The following is a 16,223-nucleotide window of genomic DNA, read 5'->3' on the forward strand; positions in this document are numbered from 1 at the left end:
CCCATAGTATATACAGTATTCTGAAGAAGGTCTAAAATGTCACTGTGTGTGCTTTATTTAGATGGATTTAAAAAAATATATATTACTCATGATATAACAGTGTGCAGACATGCCTGGTAAGGACATGAGGAGGAAACAGTAGGAGCTGTGTGAGGCTACTAAAGGCAGTGCTATAACATTTTTCTGTCATCATTTTATTATAGATTAAGTGCAAGAGTTGTTAGGTGTGAATAATTAGATTATAGTTTATTGCAATAGCAAGTTGTGCCTTGTTCTCAGATAGACAGCAAGTGGAGAGTGATATATGAAATGATGGGATGGAAGGAAGAAGAGAAGCAAAGAGTGATTCACAGGCAGAGCCTAAATTATTTCTCACAGTTTTTTGTTGCCTTATGGTTCCAAGCGCTGTCACCAATCTTTGCATTTTGTTATCATCTCATGACACTTGTTTAATCAGCTACCATCTCTCCTATGGACTTTTTACTGTCTACAGTCTCAGATCAGCACAGCCCTGCCCTCCAGCACTATCAGCAGCAGGAGCAGCAGCAACCCCTCAACAGCAACATTGTACCCATCAGGTAAAACATTGGCTACGTTTGCTTTGCCTTGTCGCCACCTCACAACAGTGATATAGTATGATGCGATCCCATATTAGATTCTCGATGAATGTGTGTTGTTGTTATTCAGCCTGGTTCAATGTGCCCCTTTTTAACTTTGAGCACCCGCCCCTTTAAACCTCTCTGCACGGCCCTGGAACACAGGACAACACAACACAGAGCATGGAAAACACAGTGCTTAAATCCACACTGGAGTAATCAGGGAATGGGAGATAAACAATCACAAAATAGCAGTAATAATAATAATAACAATAACAATAACAACAATAACAATAACATGAAACAATAATAACAACAACAACAATAATAATAATAATAATAATAATACAGAAAACACTGGGTCACTGACCCAGGACCACAAGTACATATCAGCTTTCCAGAGAGACTCTTTGCTAGTCTATCTTAGCACCTTCAATCAAGTTACATTTTTATTTGAGCTTGTGCTGCTTTGTGCTGTTTTAGCTTTACATTGATTTATATTGGCCATTTGATTTTGTTTATATGCCAACCGACCAACCACACTGCCTATATGCAAAGAGTGAGTGCTTTCGGGGGTGTTCCATTAAAACAGCGCTGACCAAAATGTTGAATGTCCAAAATATTTTATAGACCATATACCGTAATTGTCGGGCTATAAGCCGCTACTTTTTGCACAAGCTTTGAACCCTGCGGCTTTTAGTCAGGTGCAGCTTTTCTAAGGATTGTCCATGATTTTTGTGATATCGTAAGACGATTTGTTTTGTTTGTTCCGCTGTTGTACGGCACTACGTTGCCTGGCGGAAGGGCATGTGATCAGACACACAGTATCGGGGTTCAAGAGTGGTATGTTGGTCACATGTCCATCCGCCAGGCAACATAGTGCCGTACAAGTAGAGCGAAAAACAAACTTCAAAGTAGCGCTACGCGTTCAGCGGGAGGCGTGGATGACGAGCGGCAATAAACTTGCGAAAAGCAAGTTATGCTCAACTCCACTGGTGGAATCTGACAGCGTGGAAAAGTGTGAAAACATGATCACCAACGGATTTCGAAGGGCTGGACTGCTGCATGATGGAGACACCGCCACGGCCCTTCTGAGGGTGTTCGACTCTGACACTGACAACGAGGATTTGTTTGGTTTTGAAAGTGACAACGAAGGAGAGAAGCGGAGAGTGGATGACAAAGCCATCCTGAGCCTGTTCGTATCCGATGCTGGAGAAGAGGACTTTGGTGGTTTTAGTGCACAGGAGGATGGTGGTGAATGACTGACTTTTCTTCTTGTTAAAGCTGTGTCACTGCACCTGAGCCTAAAAGGTAGTCCGAATATATTTTTCTGGTGTGCTGTAGGTTATTGTTATGTACTACATTTGTTACTCATTTATGAAGCACAGTACATGTTCGTACTTGTAATTACCGCTACTTGTACATATACCTAAAAAGTTATGCAAATATGTACCCATAACTTGTTTTTCAAAATATTAATAAAGGGGTGTGTCTCCAAACAGCCATCTCTTTCCTGACAATTCCCTTTGTGCATATTTCTCTTACATATGATAAGTCAACATTGAAACACCTGCAGCTTTTAGTCAGGTGTCAGTGTATGTACAAAACAGGATTTTCCCCTGATTTTAGCTTGTGCGGCTAATATTCAGGTGCGCTTTGTAGTCCGGGAAATATGCTAAATGTGGCGGTAGCTCAGGTGGCAGAGCAGGTCAGTCACTAATCAGAAGGTCGGTGGTTTGATACCAGGCTACCTCCTGGCTGCATGCCAGATATCACCCCATATTTGCCTACTGGTGGTGGCCGACTGAGGGCCCGGTGGCACCAGTGTCCGGCAGCCTCGCCTCTGTCTGTGCGCCCCTGGGCAGCTGTGGCTACAATGTAGCTTGCCATCACCAGTGTGTGAATGACTGAATGTAGTGTAAAGCGCTTTGGGGTCCTTAGGCACTAGAAAAGCGCTATACAAATGCAGGCCATTTACCATATAAATAGCAATGTTGTTTCCCCCTTTGATGGTTTAGAAAAATAAATCAGAAAACTATTTTGTCACACAAGGAATTACAACTAGAAAATAAGTTGTATTTTCATTTGGTTCATTTGGTATTCAAATGAACATAAAAATTGGACCAATAATTTGAAATAATGTATTTTGACCACCTACTGGCCATGGTAATATTATCTACTAAATCTGAAAAAAAAAATTCAGTTTCTGAAGTGTTCTCCTGTGAATTATCAGAAAACAGAGAAAACATCCTGGGTATGAATGCTTGTTTCAATTACGTTGCATCATAAAAATGTAAATGTTGTAGTTGTAGTAACAATACTGATGCCTACCGTTGGCAGTTGAAACAAATGCTACCATCAAAAAACAGAGATTTTGATGTTACACTGTGACACTTGTTTTGACTGAGCCTAAATGTGTTTTTCAGCTCCTTTTCTGCTGGACTTATGATGTTATCAGGGCACAATAATGCTGGAGAAAAACATTTATAGAAATTTACCAAATGTTTTACTCACATGAGCTATAAAGACTTGTAACTTCTAACTATACTTAGGAGATGAGATTAAATGTACTGTTTTATTGTATAGTTATTGTACATAGGCAGTGTTGGATATAACACATTCCAAAGTAGTAAGTCACTGTAATCACATTACATTTACATGTGTTGCCGTGCAGGTGCGTCCGCCTTCCCTGCACGGCACCGCAGGCCACGCCCCGCCACAGTGTTATTGCACTAAATTCAGCCTGCTGGGCAGACAGAAGGGAAAGGAAAACAAACTTCCTGTACCTTACAGTCATCTGATTCATGTGCTGGAGGAGAAAATGTTGATCTAGAGCTTTTCAGGAGGGATAATATGGACATTACTTTCTCAGTGGTAAACTGCTAACTGCTTCCATGAGAAAAACACAACTTTGAGTCTTTGCAAGCATCTGCACAGACAGCATGCTAACATAAGGCTAGCCAACAACCCAGAGGGCTGTTCTTGGTAAAATACAAACTCAGTGTTTTTATATAAAAACTAGTTCTGTCAGCATTAATCTTGGTAGCGTCAACGCTTTAACGAGGTAACCGTGCTAACACGTTGACGGCGTGTAGCCCCACGCAAGGGGCGATCCGCAGTATCTCGCTAATGGAGATTTGCCGCGTTAATGTGGTTATGGCGTTAACATAATTTTAACAAGATTAACGCTGACAGCACCAATAAAAACAATAAAATAATCCAGTGCATTTTGACCCCAGCCCAGCAGCCAAAGCCTTCAATAAGTAACAAAGGCAGTAATACTCAGGGTTGTAGCATTGTAACCTTCATTTCTACCTGCACATATTTCTATAGTAGAATCACCCGAAGTGTTTTTTATTATTGATTTTCTGTTCATTCAGTCACCTCGAGATGCTATATTGCTATATTGTAAGGTAATGATCCTGCAATATACTGCATTACTTTCTCAGATGTGTATTTAAGTAGCTTACTGCATTACTTTTAATAAATGCAAGAAATCATTTTTAATTCATAACATTTTTTGGAGTGAAGATGCCAATGCTATACAAAAGTACATAAAAATGTATCTTATTTCTGTGGTAGGAGGGGAGGATGGACCATCACTTTCACACTTTTTGTGTCCACAACCTTTTGCTCTTTAAGTCTTACTTTCAATTTCTTTTCCTAGAAGTGAAAGGTGTTATACCAATATGATTTATTTATAGTATTGTGTTGTAAAACCTTAAATGTTCTCAGTAATGTCCACACTTGCACAGGTGTTTTTATATGAAACTATCATGATGTCATGAGCATGCCAGAGCAACAGGTGACAATGTAACCCACATTGTAAAGAAATACTGGCCAATTAACAGTAACATGATGCAAACAAAGACATGAAAGTGCACACCTTTGCCATTGCAGAACAAAATCTCTGGTTTCCTTATCTGCACGTAAACACAAAAACAATGTTTCTTATAATCTTAATCCTGTCAGAAATGTGTTAAAAAGTTAGTTTTCGGTGATACTAAAATACTCTGCATGTGTGGCTGTAGCCTTATATGTTTTTCTTTGTTTTGTCCGTGTAAGGAAAGGTTCAAGGGCAGAAAGTATGGAATCAGAACGATGCCACCTTGAAACGAAACCGAAAAAAATATTGAAACCGAAAAAAAATATTGTCATTGAAATAAATGTACTCAAAAATCTTGTATTGAAACCGAAAAAAAAATTGATAGTGAAAAACAATTAATTGAAACTGTAATTCTTTTGTTTTCGCTTACAATTTTTTTTTTTCGGTTTCAATCCATTTTTCGGTTTCAATCCATTTTTTTTCGGTTTCAAACCATTTTTCAGTTTCAAACCATTTTTCGGTTTCAATCCATTTTTCGGTTTCAAACCATTTTTCAGTTTCAATATGCTGGCACTGTTTTGGCATCCGGGTGCGCGCAGGGAGGGGGGCGGGGATTCCGGCACGCATATATTTGCATACATTATAGAGGCCACTAGTGCTGACCAAGCTGCCATCTTTCTCTCTTCCCGTCTTTCAATGGCTGCTTCAATTTCAGCTGGACCATCCAAACCGCAAGTAAGTAATCATTTTTTGTCATCTTTCCTTGCTGTCCCACTGGACTGGACATTAGTTTAGTTTTTTTTAGCTACATCTGGTGAAGTTGTGGTAAAGTGCTGGTATTAGCCTATTTGTCATAGCAAGCTAGCCTGAAGCTAATATTTGCTAAATTTAGGTACACCCGTGTCTCTTTAGGAGTTGGAGGCCGGTGTTTTAGGAACGGCACAAGATCTCATCAACAGGCAGTGTTGGGCAGTAACGTAATACATGCACCGGCGTTACGTATTTAAAATACAAAATATGAGTAAATGTATCCGTTACTGTTCAATAGGTGATATTGAGAACACAGTTAGTTTGTTGAAATAAATGGATTACATGGCGGTATTTTCCTTTTTCATATGTTAGGCTATGGTCTCTCTATTTTTGGTAATTCCACGCGGGTGGAAACCCAAACAAAACACGCAATAAGAGCCTCTAAAAATTATTATACAAAAATGATTTAATATGAAGGCAATAGCAGAGTGTTACAGGCATCGCCCTAAACAATGTAGCCTCATGGGCAGTGTAGTCCGTGCTGCAGGGAGAATGGACTGCCATACCCGTTATGTGTCTGTGAGCGAGGGAGGGAGAAAAGGAAAAGTACGAGCTGTCACTGAGCAGAAACGGGAGCTGGAAGCATGTAAATATAATAATAACCACTGCAGCCAAAAAGAGTGCCTGATGAGCCCAGCTGTAAGAAAGCTGTTAAGACTGGACTGTACACCGTGTTCGTGTTTTCCTCCGAAACAATAAGCAGCCTTTCAACGCCTCTCTCTCTCTCGCTAGCAAAGTTGACCCAGACAACAAAGTAAAGCTAGTTTTCAGCTATGAGCCCGACATGATGTATTAGCCAGAGGTCCCTTTGCTACGGTTCGGAGCCGCTGACCTGTTTTATATATGCGCTGAATAGTTTTCTACACGAGATTGCTGAAAAAAGTGCAGCCTTACCTAATGTCCACCTACTGTTACTCATTTATATTAAGATTTTAACATCTAGTTGGTATTGGTATGGCGAATAGCCTTCAGTAAGAGTAATAAATCACACAGCAATAGTACATTCATGTAGTTGTAAAGTATTCAGAATACATTACTTCTATAATCTTTGGTGGAATACATTTTAAAATTAACCTTCCCAACACTGTCAACAGGTTAGCACCTCATACCACAGTGCACCAAAAGCAGTCTCATGAGCGCTGGGAAGGACAAGCCCAGAGCCCAAAACAGACAGTGCAGGAGATGACAAGGTTAGTAATTGTATGGTGAAAATTATACTTCTAGTTATCTTGATTGGCAAAAGAAAAGTAAATACAAAATCTGTTTCTCACATATAGGGCATTTCCAAGATTTTTTTTTTCAAAACTAATTCAATTTCTTTCATTACAACTGTCCTGTGCCAGATATTCTGTTGCCCCACAGTGAGAGGCATCATTTCAGAAACACCAGGAAGACAAACTCATCGCCGGGATCAAGCAGGGCTCGTGATCTTCACCAGCAGCTCCCTCACAAGAAGGATAAACCCAGCATTTCATGAACACTGATGGAGACCTTTGCTTTGTGTAATGTTAGAAGTACTCAGATAATCCTCAGAGGCTCTGGACTTTTACATAATATCATAGCTTTAAGTCCTGTAGAAAGTTAAATATATGTTGTGCTCTCTGGTTACTCTGGTATGAATGACTCTTAACTACTTTATGATAAATAACACACTATTGTCAAAAAACAGTGAAAGAATTCCAGATCAAGTTTTTAGTTCAAATACAAGTAACAACCTTTGACTTTAATCAGGTTTTATTTAATTGTGTCAGAGAAAACATCATGTGCCCTTCATGTAGCTGAGTACATTCAGTGTTTAAAACAGAAGTTGTGCAGGTCTGAGATCAGCAGTTTTCTGAAACACCAAACTGAGGTACTGTTAATGCTGATGTATAGTGACACAGTTACATGAGTGATTAATCCTTTTGACTTTTTGTCTTTAAATTTATCAATAAAACAGCTGCAGCTTTCACTGACAGCACATGTGGTACTTTAACCTTTGTACTGTTTTCTTCAGTTAAATTTGGAGTTACTACAAAGATTGAAGATATAAGATGATCTGTCTGCTGTCACTGGGTGGTGCTGAGGTCTGAATCTGAGGACGGCTCCTGTAATCACAAACAGAACAGAATCATCACAAACTGAAATATAAAGATTATCTCTCAAATCTGAAATAGAGCTGATCCTTCTGTCCTCACACACTCGGGATCTGAAGTTGTCCAGTCCTACAGTTCTGCCGACAGCTGTTTATTTTTTATTTGTTTTAAAGGCCTTATATACTAACACATTTTCTAATATCATGTTTACCTTTGAGTTGTTGATGCTTTATAAATGGACATCTGCAAAGATGAGATGATGGAGCAGGTTTCAGTCAAGGTTCAGTCTGCTGCTGCATCCTGGTCACAACATACAGAGGTGTTATCAGCTCAGTATTGAACAAGAAATATTAATGTTTCAAATTATTTGTCCTAAAGGATGCAAGCTGTACAGAGTACTGCACATGTGACTTTGTGAACATAATTCATTAAAAATAATTAGGACAGTTTTTTAACCTGAATATTTGTAACAAGCTGAGTAAAAAAAAATGCTAAAAAAATAATCAGAGGAAAAATGTAACATTTTAACTTAAGCTGACAAGCGGAAGTAGTTGGTTTCAGTACATAAGTATCGGGCTTTGCTATTTAATTCGTAGCTATTGACTAATGAGGGGTTACTGAAGTTCCAGGTTTTTAAAAGTTGGCGTTAATGTCGTTCCACATGTGGAAAGCGACAGAAAACATGCTGCTGTTTGCACATATTTAATAATCAGCTCTGCACAGGAGCAGAAGCAGAGTCCAGCCTGTTGCTCTTACAGTATAATACTCATATAAAAGTACAGTAACCGTGGTTAGTCACTGAGCAGCCTGGTGCGTTTCTCTTGATTTCTTTAGTCAGGGTAAATTCATTCACCTGCACGGGTTAGCTAAACGAACTTTACAAAACAAGTTTCCCCAACAGCTAAGTGCTCATCTTAGCTAGCTAGGTAGCTAGCTAAGATGAGCACTTGGCTATTTAGGTCTTGGCACTTGGGAGCACTTGGCAATTTAGGTCCTTAGCTAGCTAGGTAGCTAGCTAAGGACCTAAATTACGGATTAGTTTACAAACACATTTAACTTACCAAAAATAGTGCGATGGGGTCTCAGGTCCTCCTGTCTGGTAGTCCAATTTATTGAAGAAGAATTTACCTCAGGCTGTCACTTTGAAATAGTCGGTAATGTAAACGCTGGACCTCTCAGCATCTGCCATTCCCGAACAGACACGTGCAAGTTTGTCCGTGACCGCAGCCGCGTCGTCAGTGTTTTCTCCAGTCATTGGTCAGCATTATAATATATGCAAATATATGCGGGTCGGAATCCCCGCCCCCCCCCAGCGCGCCCCCGGACGCCAAAACAGTGCCAGCAGAGTGAAACTGAAAAATGGATTGAAACCGAAAAGTGGATTGAAACCGAAAAATGGTTTGAAACCGAAAAATGGTTTGAAACCGAAAAAAAATGGATTGAAACCGAAAAATGGTTTGAAACCGAAAAAAAATGGATTGAAACTGAAAAAAAAAAATTGTAAGCGAAAACAAAAAAATTACAGTTTCAATTAATTGTTTTTCACTATCAAATTTTTTTTTCGGTTTCAATACAAGATTTTTCAGTACATTTATTTCAGTTACAATATTTTTTTTCGGTTTCAATATTTTTTTCGGTTTCGTTTCAAGGTGGCATCGTTCTGATCCCATAAGAAAGAAGATTGAAAGAACTCCTGTTCAGATGCTCACAGCGAGTGAGCAATAACCCTAAAAGAACACTGGTGTGCCTTTGATAAAAATGAAGCCTAATATTATGTGAAGCTCACATAATAAATAATAATAATAAAGGAACAACATCATGTTTTGTGTGGAGGTGAAAACGTCGTGCAGTGTGCAACTTATGAAGTTTCACCCTGAGATCAAAGTGCTGTCAAATGCAGGATTGTGAAGTGTCACCTTAAAGTGAGGCAGATGTCTTTCTGCGGATGGAGGAGAGAGATGCCTAATTGGCTTGTATCAAAGACCTGCTGCACATACCACATGATATAACATGTACTCAGATCTCACAACATTAAGCAACAACTTCATCTGTCATTGCTGCAAGACGGCTGTGAATTCCCATCTTTTTGTCATGGCGAGTGCTGTGTGGCAGGCAGGATGAAGGACTCAAATGCAGAAAGTTAAACTTAGGGCACAGCTTTATTGCTGGGAAAAACTCTACATAAAAATGAACTTCACAAAAGCAAACCAAAATGTCAAACATGAATACTAGAAAGTAGGAATCGTGAGCTAGGAAATCCTCTGAACACGAAGGGAGATAACACATTACGGGAGGGAGTGTGAAGGTTAATGACGTGACCACAAGCAGGGGAAGACTGAGGTTTAAAATACACAGGTGGGATCACGAGAGGATTAGGAACGGGAAGAAGCTGGGACAAATAAGAAATAATGAGATGAGGCAAAATTAGATACACTGACGTAGGACAAAGACTATCAAAATAAAACAGGAAATACGACACGTAGGCGCAGACACTGACTCAGAGACATGAGCTTAACACTACGACATACAGTGGGGCAAAAAAGTATTTAGTCAGCCACCGATTGTGCAAGTTCCCCCACTTAAAATGATGACAGAGGTCAGTAATTTGCACCAGAGGTACACTTCAACTGTGAGAGACAGAATGTGAAAAAAAAAATCCATGAATTCACATGGTAGGATTTGTAAAGAATTTATTCGTAAATCAGGGTGGAAAATAAGTATTTGGTCAATAACAGAAATACAACTCAATACTTTATAACATAACCTTTGTTGGCAATAACAGAGGTCAAACGTTTACTATAGGTCTTTACCAGGTTTGCACACACAGTAGCTGGTATTTTGGCCCATTCCTCCATGCAGATCTTCTCAAGAGCAGTGATGTTTTGGGGCTGTCGCCGAGCAACACGGACTTTCAACTCCCGCCACAGATTTTCTATGGGGTTGAGGTCTGGAGACTGGCTAGGCCACTCCAGGACTTTCAAATGCTTCTTACGGAGCCACTCCTTTGTTGCCCGGGCGGTGTGTTTTGGATCATTGTCATGTTGGAAGACCCAGCCTCGTTTCATCTTCAAAGTTCTCACTGATGGAAGAGGTTTTGGCTCAAAATCTCACGATACTTGGCCCCATTCATTCTGTCCTTAACACGGATCAGTCGTCCTGTCCCCTTGGCAGAAAAACAGCCCTATAGCATGATGTTTCCACCCCCATGCTTCACAGTAGGTATGGTGTTCTTGGGATGCAACTCAGTATTCTTCTTCCTCCAAACACGACGAGTTGAGTTTATACCAAAAAGTTCTACTTTGGTTTCATCTGACCACATGACATTCTCCCAATCCTCTGCTGTATCATCCATGTGCTCTCTGGCAAACTTCAGACGGGCCTGGACATGCACTGGCTTCAGCAGCGGACACGTCTGGCACTGCGGGATTTGATTCCCTGCCGTTGTAGTGTGTTACTGATGGTGACCTTTGTTACTTTGGTCCCAGCTCTCTGCAGGTCATTCACCAGGTCCCCCCGTGTGGTTCTGGGATCTTTGCTCACCGTTCTCATGATCATTTTGACCCCACGGGATGAGATCTTGCGTGGAGCCCCAGATCGAGGGAGATTATCAGTGGTCTTGTATGTCTTCCATTTTCTGATGATTGCTCCCACAGTTGATTTTTTCACACCAAGCTGCTTGCCTATTGTAGATTCACTCTTCCCAGTCTGGTGCAGGTCTACAATTCTTTTCCTGGTGTCCTTCGAAAGCTCTTTGGTCTTGGCCATGGCGGAGTTTGGAGTCTGACTGGTTGAGGCTGTGGACAGGTGTCTTTTATACAGATGATGAGGTCAAACAGGTGCCATTCATACAGGTAACGAGTGGGGGACAGAAAAGCTTCTTACAGAAGACGTTACAGGTCTGTGAGAGCCAGGGATTTTCCTTGTTTGAGGTGACCAAATACTTATTTTCCACCCTGATTTACGAATAAATTCTTTACAAATCCTACCATGTGAATTCATGGATTTTTTTTTTCACATTCTGTCTCTCACAGTTGAAGTGTACCTCTGGTGCAAATTACTGACCTCTGTCATCATTTTAAGTGGGGGAACTTGCACAATCGGTGGCTGACTAAATACTTTTTTGCCCCACTGTAACTGACATGGTAATAGGACTGACTAGACAAGAGACGTGGGACCAGGACAGGCACAGAGAAAACATGGGGACAGAGACTGAACACAGAACAGGGACCATCAAAATAAAACAGGAAGCACACGACAGGTACAGAGACACGGATTTGATACTGAACAGAGGGAACGCGGATACAGGGACAGGAGTGACATGAGAGAGACATGAGACACGACTGACTGAGGAACAAGCGAATAAACACGAGGACAGAACTAAACCTAAGAATGCAAAATCACAAACCCAGAGGAACTGGAGAGCTAGAAATACAAAACAGAAACCAAAACCCTAGTAGCCACAAACCAAGATGAAACCAAAGATCAACAATGATAATACAAAAATCAAAACACTGGATCACCAACCCAGGACCGTGACACTTTTACCTTTTACAACTTTTTCATTTAGAAAGAATTAGATTTTATATGAAACCCCAAACCTAAACCTACATAAGCAACAAGAACCATTGATTTAGAAATGTGTTTGTGATGATGTCATCTCTTTCTGTTTGTTTTACTCCTAACAACAATGTTTAAATGTCTGTGACCTATTTGTCTGCAAATTATAGAAACATTAATAGTGGAGTTCCATTAACAAGTCAGGTATTCAAAATGTTTGAGTTTGATGATATTTCTAACCAAATAGCGCTCATTACATAACAGAGTAAGAGTAGTCTTTTCCCCCCAAAAGGCCCTGAGGTCTCATGCAAGATAATAGTGTTTTACATCTGGCATTACAAGATATTACAAAAGAAACTATCGTTCAGGAGCAATTACAACTTAATCTTGAATTACATGGTGACCTCATGTAAATCTCAGCAGTGTTGTAAAGCTCCAAACATAGATGCTTAGCCTAGTGTTGATTTTTTTTGTTTTTTGATTAAATTTGTGAATTAATTTGAGTAGTTTTTCACTAGAAATAGTTAAAAAAAAATGCCAGAAAACTGCCTGCATGTTTTCCTAGTTTGTTATAGCTGTTTTGTTGCTGCTTTACATGCAGTTCTCACTGGACTGTAGATGGTTTTTGTTCACCAATCTCTTTCTTAACATTGCATAACACATTACGGTTACTAACTCAGTCGGGTTTTTTTCACAGTGGAATGGGACGCTGTATTTATCTCCTGAAAGATTAATGGCTTTCTCACGAGCGCTACAGTGTGCGATTCTTCTGACTTAAATGAACAATGTTATTAAACCAGCTGCACAACAGCAGTTAGTAATAAAGTGAAAGATGGGCAAATTGAGTTTATTTCTCAATGAAAACTGTTATACAAACTTAAGTGATCTTGGATTTGAAGAAACAGCCATGCAGTGCTGCTTTTATATCGTAGATTTTTTGGCAGCCTGTTGCTGTCATAATCCCTACACATCTGTGGCCTAAGTGTTAAAACATTGATATTGTTAATATCTCCACTGAGGTTGTATGTATTCATTTGCATTGTGTTTTAAGACACACCAAATCATTCTGTCTGGTTTGATCATTACCTAACATGTTACCGCTGCATTACAGCATTAAAATCCTTAAACAGGTCACATGAAAATGTGAGGCAAGGTCTCACAATTGTTTCACCGGAAATCTCTGGTGACACTTTTTTTTTTTTTTTTTTTTTTTTTACACCTTGGCTCATGTGATGCAACACATGACCAATAGTGGGTCAACAACCCTCTTATGAGGCAACTCCCACTAGAAGTTAAATGCCTGGGACTCTCCACTAATTGGTTTTAGAAATGAGGAAGCTTCTTGGATGAGAGGTGAAACGTACCAAATCAACTGACTCTGGAAAAAAACACAAAGAAGATGATCATGCTCAAGGTTGCAGAGTGTGTTATTGTGTTAGTGTAGTACTATGAAGTCACACAGACCCTGACATCCTGCCAGAAATGTTTTATTCTGTTCATACAAACAAACTATTTTTTTCAGCAACTCAGCAAACACAAAAACTGACACCTTCATAAGTATTTTACCTGTATGGAGCCCTTTTTCCTGACATAAAGCTTCCTTGATCAGTTCCAGTTTGTCCAGCTCTCCTAGAGTAACAGTCTGTCTTCTGGAATCTCCTTTTGCTATTGATTCTGTGCTGCAAGACACAGCAAACCTTTTGGCAATGGCAGATTTTGAAGTTCCACCCTAGAGGAATTCAAGTACCTGTGGAACGTCTTTAGGTCCTGGTATCGGCTCATGCTGCCAGCTGTCAGAAAAGATGATGAGGGAACCTCCGTCTGTAAAACCATTGATGTTTTGGGGGTTGTCTCACTGCTGTCACTCTAGTACACCTATTTTTAAAACTTATCAAGAATCCCCTCTGCTACTTAATTGACCAATATCCCAGAGGTTTAACTGACTCAATGATGTATTCTGATTAAAAAGTCTGTCTTTCTTTCTTTCTTTCTTTCTTTCTTGAGCACATCCCTCTGAAATTTAGTGGAGTAGAAATATAAAGTACTACAAAGTGGGAATACTCTGCAATGTCAGTGAATCAGCCAGTGGATGATGCAGCATCAATTTGTAAGCAAACACACTACATGGACTTTTGATCTTGATAAATATGCCATGTCTTTGTTTTATTTATTTTTTTACTGCCTTATCTCCCGGTGCCCTCTTCATGCTCTTTTGGCTTTGATTTTCTATTCAGACTCTCTATGCATTAATCTTATCTGCATCTAAATCTGCATCTAAATCTGTTGCTGCTGAAGATTTCCACACTTTCACATTTTCCCCACAAACGTAGAATCTGATGTCTCTCCTCACACTGCATCTATTATTATGGATCTCTGGGCACCCAGAAAGTAAGCCAAGCTTGATTTATGTGATCCTGATCATCATGAAGAATTGTATGAGTTAAGAGGATCTGACTGAAACACAATTTTGCTTCTCTAGAAGTTTTGTAGCATCTCCACAAGGTCTCAGTAACCAGGAAAATCATCTTTTCCCTCACTTCATCACAGCTTCTTCTTTCTTTTTTTAAATGCAGCTTTTAAAACAATTTATATTTTTTCATCCACCTCTTTGGTCCAGATGGGAATGAAGTCCTGCTGATCGACTGACACATTTTGCGCAGTCGTTGATTCCTACAGTATAAATGACTTTTATTCATATTGACCATGATGTTGACAAATGTGGTTTTAATATTTTCATTAGGGCTTGCAGTATGGCATCATGTTCATAACTGTACTACAGATTTTCAGACTCTTTTTGAGTTTGCACTGAAAAATGCAATATCAGACATGATCAGACACTAATACTTATTTTTAGATGTCATTTCGATAAATGTCAAATTTGGTCCAGTCTTCCTCATGTCAGCTGCTGGTATGTCTAACCCATTTTTAACCTACTGGAAACCTGGATGGAGTGATTTTTTGATGATCTGATCAGTTATAGTTTGGATACATTAGTGACACTAGCTGCAATTTTTTTTACAATAAATGCCTATTAAGAAATTAATTGTTATTTATCCCTTGAATAAGCTACTGTTGTCACCGCACCATGCAGGCAGGCAGCACAGATACCCAACGTTTTGAACACAATAACTCAAGAACAAGGTGTTGTAAGGTTTTTAAACTGATACCGTGGTTCAGGGGGTTGGGAAGCTCATCTTGGAACCAGAATGTTGCTGGTTCAATCCCCAACTCTGTCTGTCTTGGTCGTTGTGTCCTTGGGCAAGACAATTCACCTACTGATGATGGCCAGAGGGGCCGATGGCGTGATATGGCAGCCTTGCTTCTGTCAGCTGTAGTAGCCACAGCTTCTGTCAGCTGTGGCTACAACTGTAGCTTGCCTCCACCAGTGTGTGAATGAATAGTGGAACTTTGAGGGTCTCGAAAAGCGCTATATAAATGCAACTGTAGCACTTACATAGAATTATATAAAGTACCAATGGATAATTACCAAGGTGATAAGTAATTTGGGCTAGTATCAGAAGACTGAGAACGACTCTTAGAGCTCTGGTACACGAATGGCAGAGAAACCAGACAAACACAGTTGTGTGGCTTTAAAAGTACTTTAGTGACGTTAAGCCTTGTAAAATAAATTTGTAAACAACACAGTATTTCAATAGGTTTTAACAGAATGTCAAGTATAAAAAAAAATTCCCCCAAAGTAGCAAAAAAATAGAATAAATAAAATTGTGCACAAATAAAAGAATTAGTCTTTTTTTTTAAGTCCAAATGATACCGGTGGGGCCCATGACAAACGGGTGTATGGCAATAGAATTTGTCCGACAAGGAGTGTGTGTGATTGTCTGTCCTACCGTACTACTTGTACAGTAGAGGATTGTAGTCCGTGTGCGTGTGAGTGTGCGTGTATATGTATATCGTCTCCTAGGATCTTGGGTTGGCTCGCCATCCAATGAACACTGGAACACTCTGGGTTCTGGAATCGCTGACCTGGTCTTTGGATTCGTCCCATATAAAAACCTGACCGCCGTCGAGTGGATGCTCAGCGTTACGTGAAGCCACAGCTCAGTAAACCTTCCGGTTTCGCTCTGCCCGATAACAAAGTTTTAGTTCGTCTGCTCTGTTTGGCTGTAGAAGCAAGAGACTGAAAACTTGGGAGCTGGTACTAAGGAGGGACAAGAGCTGCCCAGAGCTTCACCGATTGGCTGACATGCGAGGAGTGGAGTAAAACAATAGGCTCTCATCAGAGCTCATCAACCCTCTGAGAAAACTTAACCCTTGTTTGACCAGAGCATATCATATATAATCTGCGTCCCTTCTATGTTTAAATAAATATTTTGATCTTGTTTCTCTTTCATTAACAGG

General features: G+C 39.9%; 2 long non-coding RNA genes across 2 annotated transcripts; both read right to left on the reverse strand.

The window, feature by feature from the left end:
• Nucleotides 1–1,368: 1,368 nt before the first annotated feature.
• LOC146500200 (uncharacterized) lies at nt 1,369–2,274 on the reverse strand. Its single transcript, XR_014869805.1, has 2 exons — nt 2,200–2,274; nt 1,369–2,134 (listed from the first exon to the last, which is right to left on the reverse strand). It is a non-coding gene; the product is annotated as an uncharacterized LOC146500200 (long non-coding RNA).
• A 3,355-nt stretch (nt 2,275–5,629) lies between these two features.
• Nucleotides 5,630–8,190, reverse strand: LOC146500201 (uncharacterized). Its single transcript, XR_014869970.1, has 2 exons — nt 7,519–8,190; nt 5,630–7,319 (listed from the first exon to the last, which is right to left on the reverse strand). It is a non-coding gene; the product is annotated as an uncharacterized LOC146500201 (long non-coding RNA).
• Nucleotides 8,191–16,223: the final 8,033 nt, after the last annotated feature.

The sequence above is a fragment of the Neolamprologus multifasciatus genome, chromosome 16 (assembly GCF_963576455.1).
Source record: "Neolamprologus multifasciatus chromosome 16, fNeoMul1.2, whole genome shotgun sequence".
Lineage (NCBI taxonomy): Eukaryota > Metazoa > Chordata > Actinopteri > Cichliformes > Cichlidae > Neolamprologus > Neolamprologus multifasciatus.